Consider the following 20,960-nt stretch of genomic DNA (forward strand, 5'->3'; position numbering starts at 1 on the left):
AGGTGCTGTGCTCTGCTTAGAGTCTGGGACTTAGTGTACCAAGGAAAAAAAAAAGAACCACATCAAAGCCATCACTCCCTTTGGCAAGCGATTGTATTATAGATGCATGAGGTATGCTCTAAAGTCTCTCCCCATTTACTTCTCTATCCTCCACCTGCTGTGGATTTCTGCAGTGGTCGCTCATTCATAATGAATCCTGCTGTTTCATGGAAATGACCCATGTTGGGCTGCACCAGGACGGCAGTGTCTGTTTGGATTACCTTTGAGAAGGTGCTAATAAGAGGTGGCAGTGCTATTACAGAGGTGAGCAGCTCTTGGGAAGAGCTACGTTTCAGCTGAGCACACCTGGGATGCCCAAGGCTGACAGTGATCACATAATGCAGTTAAAAAGCAAAGTTCAGGAAGTGTCAAGCTGTGCAGTGCTTGGTCTGTGAAGTGCTCCAAGGATTCACTCTGCAAATCCAGGAGAGCCTCCTTCACATCCTATTTATTGTGGGAGGGATACAGCTTGGCAGTGACATCCCTTGTGTTCCCCCATTAGAAACAAGATACACAAACTGAAGGCCACCCCAACCACGTACAACTCCTGCTCAATAATTTCAACAAGATTTAAATCCTATATGTAACCAGTAGGTTTTCCCAGTAGCTTTTCATTCTAACTTGCCTGAAGAGGTGTTGTGGCAATTGGCAATAATTTAATGCTAAACTGGACTGAAGTAAGACAGGTCCCAAGAGGAACAGAGGGAGCTAGTACGGCCCAACAAGGTGGGGGATATTCCATTTATTGCATCAAGTTGGATCCAAATCCGGAGCCTGGAAGACAAGCATAGATACAAGCAGACTAAAAACATGGTACAAACAAAGGTTATTGGGGTAAATAACCATGGGAATAGAATATATTTTCTATCAGCTAGGTCCTTCTGAAAAGGCTGGGACTGTTTTAAAAGATAATTATTACAGAAGCACTCTCTGTTGGGTAGATATAGGAATTGTTGGGAGAATTTAATAACCTATTTCATGAAATAGGTCAGGCCAAAATTTGCAGAAGCTAAGAGAGGCTGTTATGAAATCAGCAAGTGCAACCTAGCGTTGCACTTTCCTCGGGCTGGATAAAAACAGTTCCTATATGAACCCCTGATCTGTAATGGTCCTCTGAATGAACCACTTCAAAATGACCCTGCACTTTGCCAAGACTTCTGCTGGTGCAGATCGGTCAAATCCACTTCTTCGTTTATAAAATGAAAGTCAAATCCACCTTTCCTTTTGTTTTTCTTCTTTTTTTTTTTTTTTTTGCTGTTGTTGTTATTGTTACATTACATCAACACCATGATTTAGCCCTAAAGAGGATGAATTTACCTTTACTGAATTTTACAGCTGAGGTGAGCTTGGGCTGTATATTTTCATAAATGTTCTGTTACAGTCAGTGGAGAACAAACAATAGATTCTGTTGCCAAATATAATTTAAAGTACCAAGGATATTGTGTTTTCCTGCATTTACCAGTCAAGAAGGTTATGGGTGGCAAGTGAGTTGACTCCCTAGAGTCAGCACAGAATACTTTTTGCAAGGAAAGCCATGGATCAGGGACTTCTCTGTGTAACTGCCAGACGAGCTCACATTCATTCCTCCATTTGGAATAAAAAATATTATGTGAAGAGCTAGTGACAACGACATGCCATCACCTAATGTGAAATCAAATCCAGATTTATAGCTGATTTTCAGAAAGTTCACCAGTTAAAATAAGCATAAAATGATGGACTTGGCAGAGAAAGAGAATTGAACAAATCTTTTGGGAGGAAAATCTAAAGTTCAGGTTGAAAATCATGTGCATATTGTTTTATTAATTTTTCTTCTAAGATCTGACAAATCTAAGAAAGCTACAATAATATTAATTTACTTTACCAACATTCCTTCTACCAAACAGTCCCTATCTCTCCATATGCATCAGATGCCAGCTGGAAGTGTGTGTTGGGTACTGACATACAAATTATTAGCACGACATGTATTTTTCTTTCCTCAAGAATGTCTATATCCAGCATGGAACGGAGTGTACTATTCCTGTTCATATTTACCTTATTAGTGCACTTACATGCTAACTGTGCTTCCTCTTCAAGAAAGCCATGCCATGGAGAATTCCAGGGCCAGATTCTCACTCTTTCTTTCCTTGAACACAAACCTTACCCTTAAGCACATTTTTCTACAATTTACCAAAACTGAAAACAATTTCATAAGTATGAATATCAATTGGTTTCAAAACATTTTGATTCATGTTAAGTGCCTTTTCACTATGTGCTGCGAAAGACTTTACTGAAAGGAGCTGAAGGAGAATATATATATAATATTGTGGAAAACTCAGACCACAGTCAGCTCAGACTCAGAAAGCAACGACAGCTAGACTCAATTTTGATTTAGGGTTCCACCAAAAAAGAATATTCTGGCTAACAACAGATTAATTTGTACCTCCTGTCCACTGCTTCATTTCAGAGCTCCCATGTCCTTCCTTCTTCCCACCATCACTTTGATGTTATATTAACCATACCAATATCCAGCTAAGCATGGTTGCCTTGGCTGAACAAGGCAAAATATATGTGTATATATATATAAAAAATTGCCGTCTGATTTAATCCAGATCTGCAACCAGAATCAGGTACATCTAGGCTGTGGCACGCATTTGTGTTGCTATTTAATTTTTCTCCAGAGACGATGAGCAGGAAAGGGAGAAAAGATAGGAGCCTTTCCTTAACTTTTCCTCTCCACCAAAATAACCTTAAAAACAATGGGAGCTCTTTAAGTATTGCATACTGAGCTCTGGTTTCTGCTAGCTCACAGGCTGTCTACTCACCATAAAGTCACTTTGCTACTTCTAAATAACCTCTGTACACATCTGCAATAAAGTCTAAGTCTATTTTTGTTGGGGTTTTTTTGTTTTGTTCTTTGATATTTTTTCCTTTTGCCTTTTCATACCAGCATGCTTTTTTTGGTGAGAAGCACCAGAACTAATACATGTTCGGTCAAGGACCTAATGCTTTCCCTTATGAGTCCCAGATGGCAATTATTCCTTTGAACAAGGCACTGGTGAATAAGGCTGCAGTAAAAAAAAAAACCAGCACTGGATGTGAAGTTGAATGGTTCTGGGTCACACTCAAGGACAGCAAACCTACTTCTTTTTGTTGCTACTTACAGCCAGAGATTTTCTTTAGTTTTCCTTATCATAACACTTAACCCTCTCTGCTGTCTATGACTGTCCTTCCACTTAGGGACAGGGATAGCATTGCTGCTGCTGCTGTTACAGGACCATCCCATAGCCCAGTACAACATCAAGGCTCTGCTGGATCGGGTGATGTGCAATGAAAAGACCCTCTTTGCCCTACAAAGCCATCCGAGCGGACAAGATGAAGGGAGGAAATGGAGACCTGGGGAACGAGGCGATTTGTCCAAGGTTTCTACACAGCATGGCAGCAGAGTTAGCAAAGGAGGCAACCCCTTCAGGCACTCCATTCAGCTCCTGCTGTAGTGGTCCATATGTGGCCTCATGCTTGGGGAAAATTTGCCTGTTCCTTCTGCAGCTCCATCTGTTCCCTCACTGCTCTTTCTCCTGCCCAGCTGAGGACAAGGTGAAACTGGGAGACAAGCAAGAAAGGCTGGGTCTGGACCTTGGTGCGGCGATGTCCAAGGCTGTCAGGTGACATCGTTTATCATCCGTTGTTGCTGCTTTGAGGCTTTTTGCTAGGGGATGTCCAACTTGAGGACATCCGTGGGGGTCTCCCTGCTTGGTTTTGGCCTCTATCCTTTTTGGTGAACAGCTCTGAAGGGAACAGAGGCACCACTTATAGTTTCTAGGACTGGGGTAAGGTGTCCTTTCTCCCCCTGGAAACAGCATCCTGGTCTCTTTTTCCCTTTCCTCTCCTGCCAGCCCTATTCCACATGCACATACCCAATTAAGTCCAGAGATGCTTTTTCATTAACAGAGCTGAACTAATGTCACCTGTTTTCTCCTTTATCATTTTGATAAGCTCCATCTGTCCCGGGGGAGGGAGGAAAGACTTTCAGAGTATAAGGATGGACTGCTGGAGCCATCTGAGAAAGAAAAGCAGAAAAAGGCAACTTACAGGCACAAAAAGAAGGGAGAACTGTAAGGGGGGCTCAGCCCTAGTGTTGGTACAGAAAAGCTGGGTAATAGATTACTGACTGGTGCTCTGGCTTTGCATGAGGTCATTAATCATGACTATTGCCTGGCTTGAATTATTTTTAAAGTCTGCAGTAAGCAGGCAGTATCTGTGAGGGAAAGTATTGAAGCTTCACATATGTCAGGCAGAGAGAGATGGGAACAGGCAGCAGACGGTGAGCTTCAAAGGAACAGACAAATAAAAGCCCCCTGTAGCAAAGAATGCCTCAGAGGCAAAATGGGAAGCCTACAGCCTGCAGTACTATTCAGGAAGATTTTATTAGTAGGCTGTAAAACTCCAAGCAGGAGAGTTGGGCTGGTCTGTTTTAAAGGGACATGGAGGAGACTTTAGACTATCCTAGGCAATACTTAATCCCTGCCAAAACTTGGTATTTGTCATGTTTCAGCCTCAGCTGATTGGTTTTGTCTGGCAAAGGACTCATCCATTCACACTGGAGAAGCAGTCTTATGGATTGAGAGTGAGAGGTTTGCAGTCACCTGCCATTTCACAGTCCCACATAGCCAGGACTGGATATTAGGTATTTGAAGTACAGCATCATGGACTCTCTCCTAGCTCACATGCCACTGGGACCTCTTCACCAGCTGAGTCAAAGGCTGTGGAGTCAGTCTTCTAATTAGGCCCAATATCCATTGAAAGCATGCGATATAGGGTATCTTTTGTTACAGGAAACCTGTAAAATACAAGGCATCTTTGTGTATATTAAAGCTGTGCTTGGAGGCCTAGCAGAGGAAGAGGCCTCCTACCAACTAATACTCTGTGTGTATATATATAAGTATTGAGTATAATATGAGTATAAACATATATATATTTATATAAGCTCATAGTCTCAATAGGCCAACGTAGAAGAAAAAGAGAGGGGGCTTTGTTTCAACAGGAACTGACTCTAGGAACAGGATTTTTCTCAGACAGGTTTAGCTGCTGAAGAGCTGAGAACTTGATACCTTTTAAAACATACTGTATCCTTAAGCAAAATCATGAGTTGGAACAAAAGGTCCTTGGAAGATGTCTTTTTCTCTCTGTTATCCAGAGAGAAAAACAAGACATGTAATTTGCAGCAGGTGGTTAAGTTCTGGACAAATTTCAGCCTCTCTTATGAGTTCTCAAGCTACTGTTTCTTCTTTCCCCCCATGTAGGGTGAGGGGGGAGAAACCAATGGTCCTGCGGCTACATGCAATTCCTCAAGAATTGGACAAGTGTGGCTGCAATGCAAGCCCACCGGTATTACCTTTATGTCTCCACACCAACAACAGAGCTGAGTTGTTATACTGAATACTTTAAATACCTAGTCTTGGGATGAAGCAAACCACCAGGACCTTCTGAGCATGGCTTTGCAGAGCCACATAGCACCCAGTAACCAGCCCACCATGCTCCTTTCCTACAGCTAGGACTCTTGCAATCTCCTATCTATAACCTATCCATGAATATCCCCCTTCCCCATGGGCTTGCAGTCAATATATTAACGATCTCAGCTACAGGGAGATGTTGTCTGGTACCCACTCCCCACCTATGCTGCTGAAGACATATTTATCTAAGGAGATAGAAACATCCTAGTGTCCTCCACAGGATGAAGGTGTGCTGGTGTGAGGGGTATGCCCTGATTACCCACAGGCAATCAAAGCCAATCCAGCCAAGGCAAATTATCAGCATAACCAGCAAATGGAAAGTCATAACTGACCCTGCCACCCCCATTTCACTGCTATTTGCTTTTTTTTTTTTTTTGGTTATTATCATAGTGAAAGTCAAGTAGGTTGATTTAGTCTTGTGGTGAGACTACTGAGGATAAATGAGTCACTTTTTTAGGGTACTTTTCCTTCCCAGAGCACCTGACTTACAGAAGAGCAGGTTGATGGTGAGAGGGTTTGAAGAAGATACCAGATTGCCAGCCTCGCTGCTTGTGATTTGAGCACAAACAACTTTTTCATCACTGTGAATAGCTCATGAGCAGTCAGTGTGAACAGAGTCTTCTCAACATCTTTTTCCTAGTTTGGAAACCATCCCAGTAGATCCACACTGGCAAAGGTGTGTAATTAACAGGTCAACAAAGCAACATCTCGCATCAGACAAAACAGGCAGCTCAGCAGTTCAAGGACTGATGGGGAACCTGGGGTTCTCAGACAAAAATCCTTGTCTAGAGCTGAGTCATGATGACAGCATTAATGATAGGGAATACAGTCAGGGAGTTAATAAGAAAATGTTTTTAATGTGTCATTACAGAAGAAGGGCAAAATGCAAGTTGGGCCACTGTTGCTGAGAATTAGACGTGAAAGAATGTGTGTGTTTGATTAAAACTGGGAACACAGGCAGGCTAAAACTGCAGAAAAAATGCATTGTTTTCCCTTTAAAAATCCAAAACTGAAGAAAAGATAAATACATACATTAGAGACTCTCTTCCAAGGGCAGCTTTGGACTTCATTTGTTAGAGACATTTTAAAATGCTCAGCATGTCATTCTAGATAAGTGGAAAAAATCTGGAGAATAAAATGTCAACCAGGATAGCTGCTTTTCTTAGAAGGCTCCTGAGCTGACCTAAAGGCTAGTAACAGCAGTAGAGGAGGAGAAGACAACCTGATGGACTCCAGGGCCAGGACTGCTTTTGGGAAGACCTCTTACAGAAATATGTTCTACAAAGTCTGGAAGCCCCTTGAGGTGCAAGTTCAGGTCTGAATTCCTAAGCAACTCCTCTACAGTCATGTTGCTTCATCTCCTGCAGCCGGCCCAGCCATACCTGTCCTATATCTCTACTGAGTCCTGAGCTGGTAGAGTCAGCCCCACACCTATAGCACATGTGTAACCACCTCTTCATTAGAGGCGTGAAGGAGCAGGGCCTTGACCCAAGGCATGTTTCACACGGTGTGAATCTTTCTACTGTGTGTAAAGGCTCTGGAGTGGAGGGTAAATGTGTAGAGACCTTTAAGTCTCCGTAGCCCCCTGAGTAGATCAGGACTGAGACGTATTGCTGAGAAGAGCAGAAAAGGCATGAACCCAGCCTGGATGAAGGGTTGCTCAGCTACTGACCTATAGTTTTGTGGCATGCAGAAAAAAAGTGGTTCAGCATCTCTCTTCATCATCCTCACTCTGCATCTTGACTCAGAGACTCAATCGCATGACAATAGCTTTGGTGTGGAAAACCCTGTTTAATCAAAAGCATGTGAAAAGCACTTTGTGTTTGTTTGCTTGTTGGAGTCTATAAGGGTATTTTCTCTTTTGAAATTCTAGCTCTGTCTTTCTCCTCATCACTTAGTACCTGGGAGCCTAATTTCGAAAGAAGTTAATGGTAGGGGAGTACTCATCATGCCGATGCCAAGGAAGCGGTCTCCCTAGCAACAGCAGCCATGGAAGCACTCAGATCTGATTAGCTCTTCAACCCATTCATGTACCTCGCACTCCTAGCAGTGTCCTGCCTGAGGGATAAGTTGGCCTCTGTATTATTTTACGTGTCCTGGGGTATAGATAATTCCGTAGTGAACATTTGAGCTTACTCTTATCAGAAATCTTCGAGCTTTGTCATTCAAAAGTGCACCTTTTGAAAACTCAGCTTCAGTGTTCAGAAGAAAAGTCCCCGCAGAGATATGGAAAGAAGAATATCCTTGAATTATGCAGAAAACAGGTACAGGGGGCAGCTGGGGAGTTTTCTTCAGTGGTGGTCCTCTGCAGTGATATAATTCTTTCAGTGAAATTCAATATTGGAAATGGAGAATCTTACTCTCTGAGGTCCATTTTTCTTCAAGAGGGGTATTAGCTATTGCAATGGAGGGATTTGCTTGTAGGGTACATTCCAAAACCATAGCTGATGACATCAGATATTCTAGCAGCTGCTATCAGTGGCAAATGACCGATAGAGGAGACCTAGAGCAGGTCTCAGTGGAGTTGAGAGGTTTATATAAAGCAAAGGAGGACATTACTGGGTGTAAAATATGCCTCAGGAGTGGGAGGACACACTAGACAAGAAAGGGGTGTGCAGTGAGAAAGTCGTGGTGCAGCAACTATGTTTAATGGAGTAATAAGATCCATATGAAGAAAACCGATTGGATCAGAGCAGCAACCCTATTTAAAGCATGGTCCCATGGACAGTGGTATGAACGAACAGGGAATGAGTCAAACTGAGCCTCCTGGATCTGAAAGAGAGGATGTCAGTCATAGGAAGGAATGTGGGAAGTTTTTACACCAATTTTTGCAGCCCAATTGCCTGTATTCTGAAACTACATCCTGAGGGGTGACATAGAGTCATAGAATCATAACATCATTGAATGGGCCGATGACCTCTTTAGAGGTCATCCAGTCCAACCCCCTTGCAGTGAGCAGGGACATCTTCAACTAGATCAGATTGCTCAAAGCCCCATCCAACCTGACCTGGAATGTTTCCAGGGATGGGGCATCGACCACCTCTCTGGATGACCTGTTCCACTGTTGTAAAAATGTCTTCCTTAGATCTACTCTGAATTTCCCCTCTTTTAGTTTAAAACCATTACCCCTTGTCCTATTAATAAGTCTGTCCCCATGTTTCTTAGAAGCCCCCTTTAAGTATTGAAAGGTCACAATAAGGTCTCCCCAGAGCCTTCTCTTTTCCAGGCTGAACCCCAACTATCTCAGTACCATGAGTCAATATAGTAAGAGCCTTTCAGTATAGAAAAGGCTTCTGCAGGCAGGAAGGGCTGTCTTGTTGTCTCTAGCTATTGGTAAAAAAGCCCTGAGCCAAACTGGTTGGAGAAAGCATGAGGTCTCCACCACTAGAAGAGCTTTAAAAAAGGTGTAGAACACGATCTGTGAGTTGCAATGTGGCAACAAATAATGTTCTCCTGAAACAGGTAGACGGTATTATCCTGCAGCTCTCTGCGGTTGTGTGATCCCCCAACAAGTGAAGCAGAGTTTCCCAGAATTCCCTCCGCAATGCTATGATTATGCTAGAGCAAAACATCTGGCACTCTTGCATAAGATAGCACAGCAAATGGGTAGGTGGCCACTTCCCTTCTCATAGCATGGGATGAGCTACTCAAAAGTCTTTGCCAGACTTTAGCAGGAGGCAGGTTATGACTCATTATGTTTCAGGTCCAAAGAGCAGCAGGATTCAGAGTCAACACCATTCTCAACATTTCCTGCAGAGGACATTTATTAAACCACTACCCCAGGAGTGACAGCTCCTGCTTGACTTGTAATCAGTTTTGGTAGGGTCTTACTGAGTCTGTGAGGAGCAGGGCCAAGGTCCTAGCGGCCAGTTGTCTACACCTTCACGGCATGGTAGTCATAGCCACGTCACACTGCTTTTTATATCTAGCACACTTGTTAAGTCTGACACTTGGCCCTTCACCATCTCCCCTTCATGGTCCCTTGGCACTCCACAATCCTGCCCTCAACATATTTACTGCATGGGAGCTTTTTAATTTGAAGATTTGCCTCTAATCTTTCAGTGCTGTGCATGGCCAAAATCCATTTCAGATCCCAGGCTCCACAATGACAGGCACAGAACAACTCATGAACTTCTTCCGGCAGCAAATTCAGCCCTTCAGCTCCTCGGATCCAGTCAGGACGTTGAATAACACACCAATTTCTCTTCTTCTTTAGCCCAAGGACAAGCATCTGAGCAACAAAAGAGAAAGGGAAACCACCTAGCCACGGAGCAGCTCTGATGATTTCGTTTCCTGGCTGGCTTATGGCAAGAAAAGCAAAGCAGCAGCAAAGAGCTGTGAGAGGGATGCTTTTCTGGGGAATTCTCAAAATGAGATGATAGAGGGTCCTCATATCACTTGCCTAGCAGGCAAATTTGGGGCTAATTTTGAGAGAAGTCAGGGCTGGATGAAGTCATGATATGACGTTCTTCGTACTGGGGAAACTTCTTTATTATGTTCCCCCATAAATATACATGTTGCACTGGGGGACCCTGTCTACTCCCAAAGCGTCCCCTCTGCTTGTACATCTCTGGTTAAATCCATCCTGGGAGGCTGCAAATCCTCATTATATCCTGATATCCTGTATGGAGGGAAACTCATTAGATTGATTTTTCACCTACATCAATAATTTAATCATTTATAATATGGCGGTAAATAAGTAAAACCAGTCAAAGGGTATAGTTCACTGGCTGAAGCTAGAGGGGAGAGAAGGAGGAAGAGGGATAATAATGTCAGGGTCTGCAGTCCAGGGAAGATATAACACTTTTTATCTTTTCCAGAACTACACTGGTATTAATATCTTCAGCAAATGTAAACAGTAAGAATGGGAATCTATGCAGAAAGCCTCTCCATAGGCACTGTCACCTCCGTCTCGTTTCCATAGAGACTTGGGTCCCTGCTCCCAGCAGTGAAAATCCTGATTGACACTTTGTACCTTGTGAGAGGTAGAGCCTCAGCGTCATAGAAACAAGCTCTGAATGTTTATTAAAGTCCTGCATGGCAGGGGGCTGAGCTTGTCAGGGTTTTCTTATTTTATTTATTTAAAAAAATATTCTTTTTTCTTTTTTTTTTTTTTTCAAGTTTCTCTCATGCCATGGAAAAGGTGCTGGCTTGACAGCTTTGGAGTCTGTGATCACATCTTGATTTCAGCAACCAGGTAAAAACTGCAGACAAATGGCTAGTTTGCATTCTGACTGTTAGAGAAAAGGATGAGTAGGAAGGAAAACCAAAAGTGTCTGATTGCTTCTGTTAATCAGAATTAAGAGGAAATCCGTATCAAGCAATGACTTCATGAGCTGTGGGTAGTTTTATAACAATCTTCCATGAAAGCAGAAAAAGGTGGTCACTTAAAGTCATGACAGTGTCGAAAGGGCCAAGTAACCTGATTTTTTTTGTACCCTAAATAAATTGCATGGTTTGGGATGAATTAAGTCCATTGAGTGGAGCCACTTTTTCCTTGGATGGGGAATGGGCCTGACATCTGGTCTCATGACTGCAGTGTGATGCTGGTTTTGGACATCAGGCACTAAGTATGTCCAGTCCCTGAAGAGACATCTCTGGGTGGGTTGAATGGGAAAAATGAGTAAAAAATAATTTTACCAGGCAGACTCTTCCGGTTTGTTTTTATTGCTTCTAGGCCCTATTCCACACCGCATGTTTTTAGGCAGCACAACTTCACTGTCTTGCTAGAAGGGTAACCAGACAGTGATTTCTGCTGATACATGTGACAAATGTCCCAGTTTTCTAGTGGGTGGCTCCAGGGGAAATCAGCTGTACCAACATTCTTCTGTTTTGCAGAGGTCCTTGGTGGTCTCCTCTTGTGCCATCCAGCTTAGTCCAGATGGGAAAATCTAGCAGGGATGTTGAAAGGGCCCAGTCTCTTTATCTAGTCTGATTTAAGGTGACAAAACATAGTGCAAATTGTCAAGAAAAATGTGGATTTTGCATTATCTTCTTAGGCTATATGTGACATATTCTAAACAAATGGCATTTACTAGATGTTCAAATCTCATGTACGAAAAGCCTACCAGGGAGCAACGTATCCTGGATTTTCATAGCAGTTGCCTGCAGTTCCAGACTCTTGGGTTGTACATTCATCATGTAAGGTTGCATCAGTCTCTGCATGCTTGCTGATCCAGGGTTGAATCTGTATTTCATTTGTAATGACTATGATGCAATATACACCCTGTGTGAAGCAGGACCTGGGAAGATTTGCGTGATCTTGTCATGGAGAGGCACCCGTGGGTCTGACCTTCTGGGGAAGAGAAGAGAAGGTGCCTGCCCTCTCAGTATCATAGTGTAGTTCCCATGAGAGTGTCCATCGTGTCAGGGAGCAGAATCTGCTGGTGGTAGGTTTTAATAAAAATACTGGCTGGGCTTGGCTGCCCATTTTTCCAGCAGTTTCTGTGCAGATTTCCAGCCTTCCAGTCCCCTCAGCATTCTCTTTGACAAAGAAGGAAGAAGAAACCATCTACATAGGAAGGAGACTTTTATAGTGTCTCTTCTGTCCCACAGAGGGAGGTTTAAATGTTTCAATTTTATAGCTTGTTAGGACAGTCTAGGGATGTCTGCACCTCCCCATGGCACCATTACCTCTGGATGGACTGTCATTAATGGCCTGAATGCTACTGCCTGTGACCGAGACCCATGGCCCAGCCCATGATGCTGGAGGCATCTGCCTGCAATTGCCACAGTGCCTATCAGCCTGAGCAGGACTATGGGATGTGGCCAGCCTCAGAAACCATGCCCTCCCACTGCATCTGAGAGGCAGAGAAATGTGAGATTCATTGTAGCATTTGCTTGTAAGGAGATGTGCAGGAAAGCTTATGTCATTGACTTTTATGGCGGATAGCCTAGGCTAGCCTAAATGCTTGGTGTGTACAAACCTCATGAGGATCAAAGGAGGCATTAATTCAGCCAAGTTTAATTCACTTCCAGACATGCCTGTCTGATCGAGAAGAGAAGTAAGCCACATTGCAGTAAGGTCACCTTAATTCTGAAGAAGATGGAAGACACACGTCTTAAAGTCTTCCAAGTAAATTCCTATATAGCCATGCCTTGGCTCAATTTGGATTGACTTTTGTGGAAGTCTCTGTGTAGAGGAGGCCTCAGAGATGAGGGACTTTGGAAGAGGATAAATTAGGGTCCAGTTTCTACTTGATTGCAAGGAGATTTAGGAACCTTAAATGGCCATGAGAAACAAACAATAGTGATAGCAGAGGAAACTGATAGTTGAGCAGTGAAAACAGAAAGCAGTGGTGGAGGTTCTATCCTGGGAAACCCCTCTGTCCTCTGCTTCTAGCACTGGTAAATAGTTCAGCTGTGTGCTTGTTTCCCCACCTATGAAATGAGAATGATCTGTGATAGGTGGATGTGTGCTATGGAAGCAATATGTCAACAGGGGCCCTACACGGGGCAGAGATGTCCGCAGCCAGTTTCCTTCTGGCATTCACCCTCAGACATTTAGTAAATCCCTCTCTCCAACCTCTGACTCTTCTGGGAAAATGAGGATACCACACCCCAGATGTCCCCAGTGACACTAGGAGTGGAAGGCATGCAGATCGTAACAAACAGCTGATGGCCTTTCACCAGCTGAAGAAGTCACTCAATGTCTAAATTCAGCCTGAATATGCACAGACCTCAGCAGTTGTTCACATCACAGCATTTCATCTGCATGATTAAGGGTAGTCACAGGCATAGAGCAGTTAAACCTTGCTCCAGACTTGAGTCAAAGCAAACCATTATTCTCTTTAGAGACTCTCAAGCACTATGGGGATTTTTTCATGCTGTGTGGAGTAATTGATTTTGGAAACATGGCAAGGAGAGGGCAATACCAAAGTAGACTTTCTAGATGGTACAGGGGTTCCTTTAGCACTCTTCTGGTGCAGGAGGACCTGGGATTAACCAGGAAGAGGGTTATTTGCTTGAAAAATTTAACCAGTTACTAGGTCAGATGGATGTGCTAGTGTTCATCAAGTCCTTTGGGTACTGTTGGTCACTGTTGTAGGGGTACTTTAACCATGATAGTCCCAAAAGCTGCCTAGGCACAGGGCAGTCCTTGGGCTGAATTTGTCTCTGGTTTCCTAGTAGAACACGGCAGGTCAGGACCAGGTCTGGAAAGTATGTTTTTGGATGGGGCACTGACTGTAAGTGAGCCAGTTTTTCTCCACAGTTTTGGGTGAGGTCAGGTTGCTGAGAGATCTGCTAAGCTATGGGGACCAGGGCAGCAGGGTGACAGCTGTGAATTATAACAAGCCCAGGAGCCAGCTATCTACATGGGTGGGGGTAGAGTAATGTCAGTATTTCCTCTCCTGACCTGGATATGGTTGGTACCATGGACAAGGGTCAACGGGCACAAGTTGGAACACAGGAAGTCCCACCTCAATATGAGAAAAAATTCCTTCCCTGTGCGGGTGCCAGAGCAGGGGCACAGGCTGCCCAGAGAGGCTGTGGGGTCCCTTCCCTGGAGACATTCACACCCCACCTGGACGCGGTCCTGTGCCCCTGCCCTGGGTGTGCCTGCTCACGCAGGAGGTTTGGACAAGATGATCTGTGGAGGTTCATTCCAACCCCTACCATTCTGAGATTCTGTGATTCTGTACATAAAGTCATTCCCAGGCCTTCCTGCACCAGAAGAGTGCTAAAGGAACGCCTGTACCATCTAGAAAGTCTGCTTTGGTGTTGCCCTCCCCTCACCATGTTTCCAAAATCAATTACTCCACACAGCATGAAAAAATCCCCATAGTGCTTGAGAGTCTCTAAAGAGACTTTTTGGGTACGACATATGTAATTGGGGAACCAAGGCAGGGAGGAAGTGCTTTGTTTTGTATCTACTATGTCTGCCTTCACTGATGGCTCTTTTTATACTATTTTCATCTTCTCCTTAACCACAGTTGTGATAGTGGGACACAATGCAGCCAGCTGGATGGAGGACTAGGTGAGTGCCCAGGGTGGATAGGACACAGCTGAGATCCTGAGCCATTGAGAGGTGACAATACAAACCACAGTCACTGTTAGCCTACATCTGCCTCCACAGCACAACATGCACAGCTTTGCTACCCAGAGCCTCTTGGCAATTCCCATTGTTCTTATTCCCTTTGTTTCTAATTGAGATGAAGAAAGCACAAATGGACTCAGGTCCAGGGCATACTATAACCGCACATCAGCATAGACTAGCTCAAGTATTGCACTGATACCATTGCCTAAGCTGAGAACAGCCTTTAAGGTGACAAACTTAAGTTTGGCATCAAAATTGGCAGTGAATTTGGGCCCTCCAGTGAGTGGATTTGTCATTTCTCAAGTGTATAACACTGTTCTGTAATCCTGGTTATGAAGAGGGATTGTTCCTTGACCCTGTTGGGAAAATAACTTCATTTTGGGTGAGGAAGGGATTCACATCAGTCCAGTGACACCCCTAAAATTCTGCATTGCTGAAGTGTGCAGCATAGTAGAACAGAGGGTGTATTTTTTGCAACAAGGGAAATTATGGAGGTTTTGTAGCTGTATATTCAAATCAGGAGAGGGCAAAATGGGGCAAGATCAAGTCAGGAGAGAAACTCTCCTCATATCTCAATGGATTAAACTGAAGATGAAAGAGAGAGTTCTTCTTGCACCAACTCAGCATATGCTTCTGAGTCCCAAAACAGTTCATTCCGTAACTTTTTTGAGTTTTCTAACCTTTCTCATTGTCTTTTTTACTTCTTTCTTTTGTGGTTTTTCAAGTTGAAGTCAGTTTTTAAGTGATGCTTTTTAGAAACAGAAAGTCAAAAAGTTCATTTTGAAAATGTCAAGATTCTGTTCCTTTAGAAAAAAAGAAATACTTTATGCCAGCAAGTGGATCTGTAAACTTCAGGACTAAATTAAGTCTGATTTTCTAGGGACTTATGGCTTGTTGTTCAATTCTTTTAACTAACATTGGCTGAGCACATTCAGTCTGTGCCTATGTGGGAGAAATGGAACCACTGTCCTCTATTCAGCAATTCCATATCAGAAACATGTAGGCTTTTCGTGACTTTGGGAGTCTCCAGTTTTGCATGATACAAGTTAACAGGTTGAAAGTTAATAAACATGCAAGGGGGAAAGACTGAAAAATACACCGATACTGCATGATCACTTTAACTTTGAGAAATGTGATTCTAAACAGTCCTAAATGTAGCCTAAAAAGTAATGAAAATGGCTGTCCCTTTGATAATTGTCACCTACTTTTTTAATCCACTTAAAATTTTTTGCTAAATTGAGCTCAATTTTGCACACAGCAATCCTTCTTTCAATTTTTAATGATATTAGCTGTAAAAAGCATGTCACCTGCCTGCAATTTGTACTTAGTACGAATTAGTATCTGTGGGAATAGGTCTAAGACAACATCCTGCTCCATGATCAGAGTGAGCACCCAGAGCTCACCAGAGCATCATATTGACATCATAAGTGGAGCCATTATAGCCAATTGTGTCAATAATGAAAGTTTCACAGCCTCCCTAATTACACATTACTTTGCTGGAAAAAGTGGTTTCAGGGGAGCAGCTAGGCTGTGCACAAACACATGCCTGCCTGAAAAGTCAATAAATATGATTTACATGACTGACCGGTGCAATCACTTTGATTAAAAAAGAAGGAGGTAGAAGGGGGGGAAAAAAGAATTAAAAAAAAGTGAGAAGAAATATTTCATATATGAATGCAATACAATGAGAAGGTCTATCTTAGCACTTTCTTTAAGTTGACATGAATAAGAAAATTAGGGAGCTTATCAGTATAGGCAAGAAAAATAATATATATTATCAAGCAAGTGTGAATTAGTTATTTTTTTCTCAATTCTATAAGTGCTTGACCCCCCATGCCTTCTCCACCAGCGGACAGATGGGTGTGAATATCTCTGCATTTTGGACCATGCTCCAGAAAACACAGGGATGGTTCCCACTTCGATTTTGGAGAGGGTTTCAACTAGTTTGAGGCAGTTAATCCATTGCTGGGCTATATATATCCTAGGTGACTCCCTCCTGACAGAGCCAGGAGCAGTAATAAGGCATTTCTTCACTAAATGAAGCTGTAGGCCCAGTGACTTTTTAGGGATTTTAATCTGGAACTGTTGGAAAGTAAATAACAATTACTAGATTCAAATCTGAAAGGCTCTGGAACAAAACTGGAAAGCCTCCGGGTTTATCCGGCACAGTCAGGCATCTCCCAGCCTCGTCTACCTTTCCTACCTCCCTCAGCAGGTCATCTCTACCCTGTCCTCCTTCCTCCAGTGTAACTTGGCCATCAGTCCTCCTTACCTCTCTACACTGACCTCTCTGTGCCCCTCCTCTCCTTGCCCTCAGACCTCCACCAAAGCAACCAATGATCTTGTACAGCTGAAGCTGTAGGAGTGGGCTCTGTGGGGATGGATGATGACAAGGACAGATTTTTCCCTTAAGTTTTTTTTTAAATTTTAATTCCCACAGTGTACAGTGGAGTTCTGCCCCCCTCTGCTGGAAGAGCTCAGCACCTCTAACTGAGCAGCTCTTGCTTTTTCTTGCAAGGCACTGTGTTGGTCCTTGCAGGAGACCCAGCCCTTTGGCCATGTCCATAGGCCATGCAAAGCCTAACCCTGCTCTCCTACCCAGTTTCTCCTATGCTGTCCCAGGATGGGGTGACACTGGCTGCACCCCTGCTGCTGGTCTGACCCTTTAATGCTGGTTTCTCACCTCTTTATGGATGACAGTAGTTGGAGGCACAAAGGCAGAGCTCAGCTGTGGACCCAGATTGTCTCTTCAAGGTTTCTTTCTCTCTCGATAGGAGTTTGTGGTTGAATGAGCTGTAAAGAGCTGAAGACACAAGGGTTAGCAACTGCCCTTTAGGCATCTTCAGCCATCAGACCATGTTCTGTTTTTCCAACTTGAGCTCAAAAAAGATATCTGGGAGTTGCATTTGGCAATGTTTAGTGTCTCTTGTGAAAGGAATGAGTCCATCTATTTCTCCAGCTGACCTACCAAAGTGCACATTAGCAGTCGCATCACACCCTGAATTGTCAGTCCTAACTCCTTCCTCATTGGAGAGAGACCAGGGATGGAGCAGGGAATAGAGGTTAAATCCACCTGAATGCAAAACCTTTTCAGAAGAGGAGGGGTTTGCAGAGGCAGAGCAGAGACCTCTATCCTCATGGACTAGAGGTCTTTGGGGTCAGATCTTTAAGCCCAGCCTATCACAAAAATACTCATTTCAATTTAAAACGCTCTAAGCAACATCCCGTGTTATCTTCCCTTCCTCCAGCGCCAGTGACCGCGAGGTGTTTTACAAGTAATGAACCCAACGAATGGAGAATAACCCTGCTGTAGAGGAATGCTGTAGGTAGCAAAGCACCAGCCCAATAATAGCTCCTGGATTTCTGTGCTGCTGAGAACTGAAGCTTCTGACTGCTGAAGTCTCTTTGGATATCAAGTAGAGCTGATTCAGGCTTAGCAATTTCTTTACCTTTCCCTGACTTGCCTCAGCTCTTCCATGCATATTGCCTCTCAAGCATGGGTGGGAATGTGCTTGCCCTCTGTTTCAATAGCCTTTCTCTTAGCTCTACCCAGCAAGAGCCCTGCCCAATCCACAGTATCACAAGGGAGTGTTTCTTCCAACCTCATGGGCTACATTTGACTTAATCGGAGATGCTAAACAGCCCCTTTAAAACATCTCTATATTTTCTGTATCAAACCCCTCTTCTCCAAAGGCCCAGTACATTTCACTTTTACGTCAATCTTTTGCTTTTTCTAAGCAGAAAGATTTCATGAGTCAAATAAACCCAAATGGCTGACAAGACCAAATCTTCACAGGGCAATGGATACTTAAGTCTCCCATGAACCAAGGAAGAAGGATCAGAAAGCAAGGCACCAAGCAATTGAAGCAGATATTTCAAAGTTTTATTGTATAAATCTACAAAAGGCTTTGCTACAATAGCAAATAGAGTGTAGCACTATTCTATTGACAGGTTCTAGTGGCTCGGTGTGATCTTGTAACTCCAACATGACACATGACGAATAAACTGCCTGATACAGTCAGATCTAGGGCAAGTGATGTCGGCTTACAAAGACCTTTTGGCTTCAACCCCTATAACCTGCAGTGATTCAATGTGTTTGCCTTTTGTACAAGGTTGTTTGAATTAACAATATCTCTAGTAAAAATAAAAACTCTAAAGTAGTTTTGTCAGAGTCAAATGTAAAATTGCCTAAGGAAAAAAATCAATGGTTGAAATCCGCTGAAGTTTCACAGACACTACACATACACACTTCTTCATTCACGTGACTCTGCCCCAGGAAAATAAACTACCAGTCCTTCCTGGAGAGGATGGTAATATAAACCAGGGTGCTACAAGTAAAGCTCCAGTCCACCAGGAGCAATAATTGAAATAAAATCAGTCCAGGAGATTCAGTTCTGCACACTCCAAAAAGTCAGCTGAAAATGTATAAACCTCAGGACCAAATGACCAAGTAGCACAGATTGGCTAATTCATTAAAAAGGCAGGAAAGTCTATGGAAAAATAAAATGCATATTGAGGCAGTCAGGTCCGTTGAAAGGGACTGTGGAAATTAGCACCTCAAAATCAAACATCATTTTGACCTTGGGATGATGCCTACAAAGTCTGCCTTTACATGGTTCTACATAATTTTCTAGTCCTGGACATTTTTGCTGAGCGTTGTTGGAATGCACATTAGGTCCCATTGGCTTCGTTCAAATGCAACAAAACACCACAGAATTTGGTTAAGTCGATTTGATTGCTCAACACACACACACCCACCCACGCTGACACGCACACATGCACACCCGGGACAGTTGGCTCTGGAAGAGAGAGGAACCAACCGGACCTCTTCAGCTGAGATGTGAACCAAAACTGTCTTGTTCAACTCACTCGAGCTCTTGTCTTTGCACAACTTTTGCGCTCCTTGGGTCTGGATGGAAACAGTCATGCCAAAGCCAGCACAAGAACACCAGTTCTTGCAGTAACTCTGGCCCATGCAGATCCAAGAAGTGCCTGCTGTCTCACAAGAGTGTCCCTCCTGGCAAGACAGCTGGCCCAGTTGTGCAGGCTCAAGCAGTTCAGACAAGCATCTGGACCGCAGGATGCTTCTCCGAACCTTCAGAGCCCTTTGAGGTTTGAAAACTGATACCCGCATGAAATGAAGTTACCCTCAACTCAGGAAAAATGAGTTACAGCATTAACAGCATGGAGGGTTCGTAGCCTAGGCAGGGTCAGTCATTTGGCAAAATTAATCAGGAAAGTTTTTTAACTGGTGGCCTAGTGAAGATTTCTTTAGGTGAGTCCCAGTGGCCCCAAACTGCAGAGGTATGTATCATCTCAACAGACAGTCAGTACAAGCCCAGCATCCTTGCTGTCCCAAAAGCCCAGACTTGGTTCTTCTCTTCTGCTTCTTGGTTCCTCTTTTCATTCTCAACAATTTCTTCTGTGCTTGGAGCACCTAGACCAGCTCCATCTTTTCTTCATCCTGTTGGAAGTGGCTTCCCCCTTTCATTCTGGCTCTCAGCACCTTGAACACAGCATTGTACTGTGTGGGAGGCTCTTTGGTGCATGACTTGCCCTCTGTCTTCCTGCAGCACTCACTTCTTCCCTGGGAAAGCAGGACTCTTGGTCACAGAGAAGGAAACTCAGCAACAGCAGCAGGGATTGCTGTAAAAGAAAATAACAAGAAAAAAAAATGCAGCAGCTCAGGTTAGATGTCCAAAGTGGAGAGTATAGGGGATTTCTAAGGAGATAGGGTTAAATTCAGCTGTGCCCAATAGGTGTCTGCAGCCTGGAGTTCCCACTAGGTATTGGTGTCTATGCATTTGCCAATGGTCTGGCAGAAATCAGTGCATGATGCACACTGTCCCCAGAGCATTAGTCATTGGGGCTGGTGCTTAGGTTCCTACAGGAAGAAGATGAAATCCAACCCCCCTCCTGGTGCCAGCCTCTTGCGGCCATTGGGGCTGAGGGTGTCAGGCCCAGCACAGATAGTTGCACCTGGGCTGGTCAGTGTCTCAAGTCAGGGCACTGGGGAGGCTAAGAAAGGCCCACAAGGGTAAGATGAGAGGTAATTACCTGTGCCAGCCTTTCCTTCAGACAGTGGCTCCGGCAGTCGGTGGCTGGGGATCCTGATAGCAGATCTGATGTTGAATCCTTGGTTTTGAAGCTTTTTGTCTTTGGCTTTCCTTCCAAATCCTGAGCACTGTAAAGCGATTCCTTCTCAGAGGAGGATCTGAGTGAGTCACTGTAACCAAGAGAAGATAATACTTGTAATGCACGGCCAGCTCATCCTCAGCAGTGACACCCACTCCCCCACCACCCATCCCAGGTCATTAGTGAAAAATGCTCCCTTCTCTGCAGACACAGCCACTGTCAAACTAACTGAACAAGTGACAGGAGAGCCTCCGCTGTTC

General features: G+C 43.9%; 1 long non-coding RNA gene across 1 annotated transcript; it reads right to left on the minus strand.

Moving 5' to 3' along the window:
* Positions 1-18,426: 18,426 nt before the first annotated feature.
* On the minus strand, positions 18,427-20,702 carry LOC142053999 (uncharacterized). Its single transcript, XR_012659414.1, has 2 exons — positions 20,623-20,702; positions 18,427-20,211 (listed from the first exon to the last, which is right to left on the minus strand). It is a non-coding gene; the product is annotated as an uncharacterized LOC142053999 (long non-coding RNA).
* Positions 20,703-20,960: the final 258 nt, after the last annotated feature.

The sequence above is a fragment of the Phalacrocorax aristotelis genome, chromosome 2 (genome assembly GCF_949628215.1).
Source record: "Phalacrocorax aristotelis chromosome 2, bGulAri2.1, whole genome shotgun sequence".
In the NCBI taxonomy this organism is placed as follows: Eukaryota; Metazoa; Chordata; class Aves; order Suliformes; family Phalacrocoracidae; genus Phalacrocorax; species Phalacrocorax aristotelis.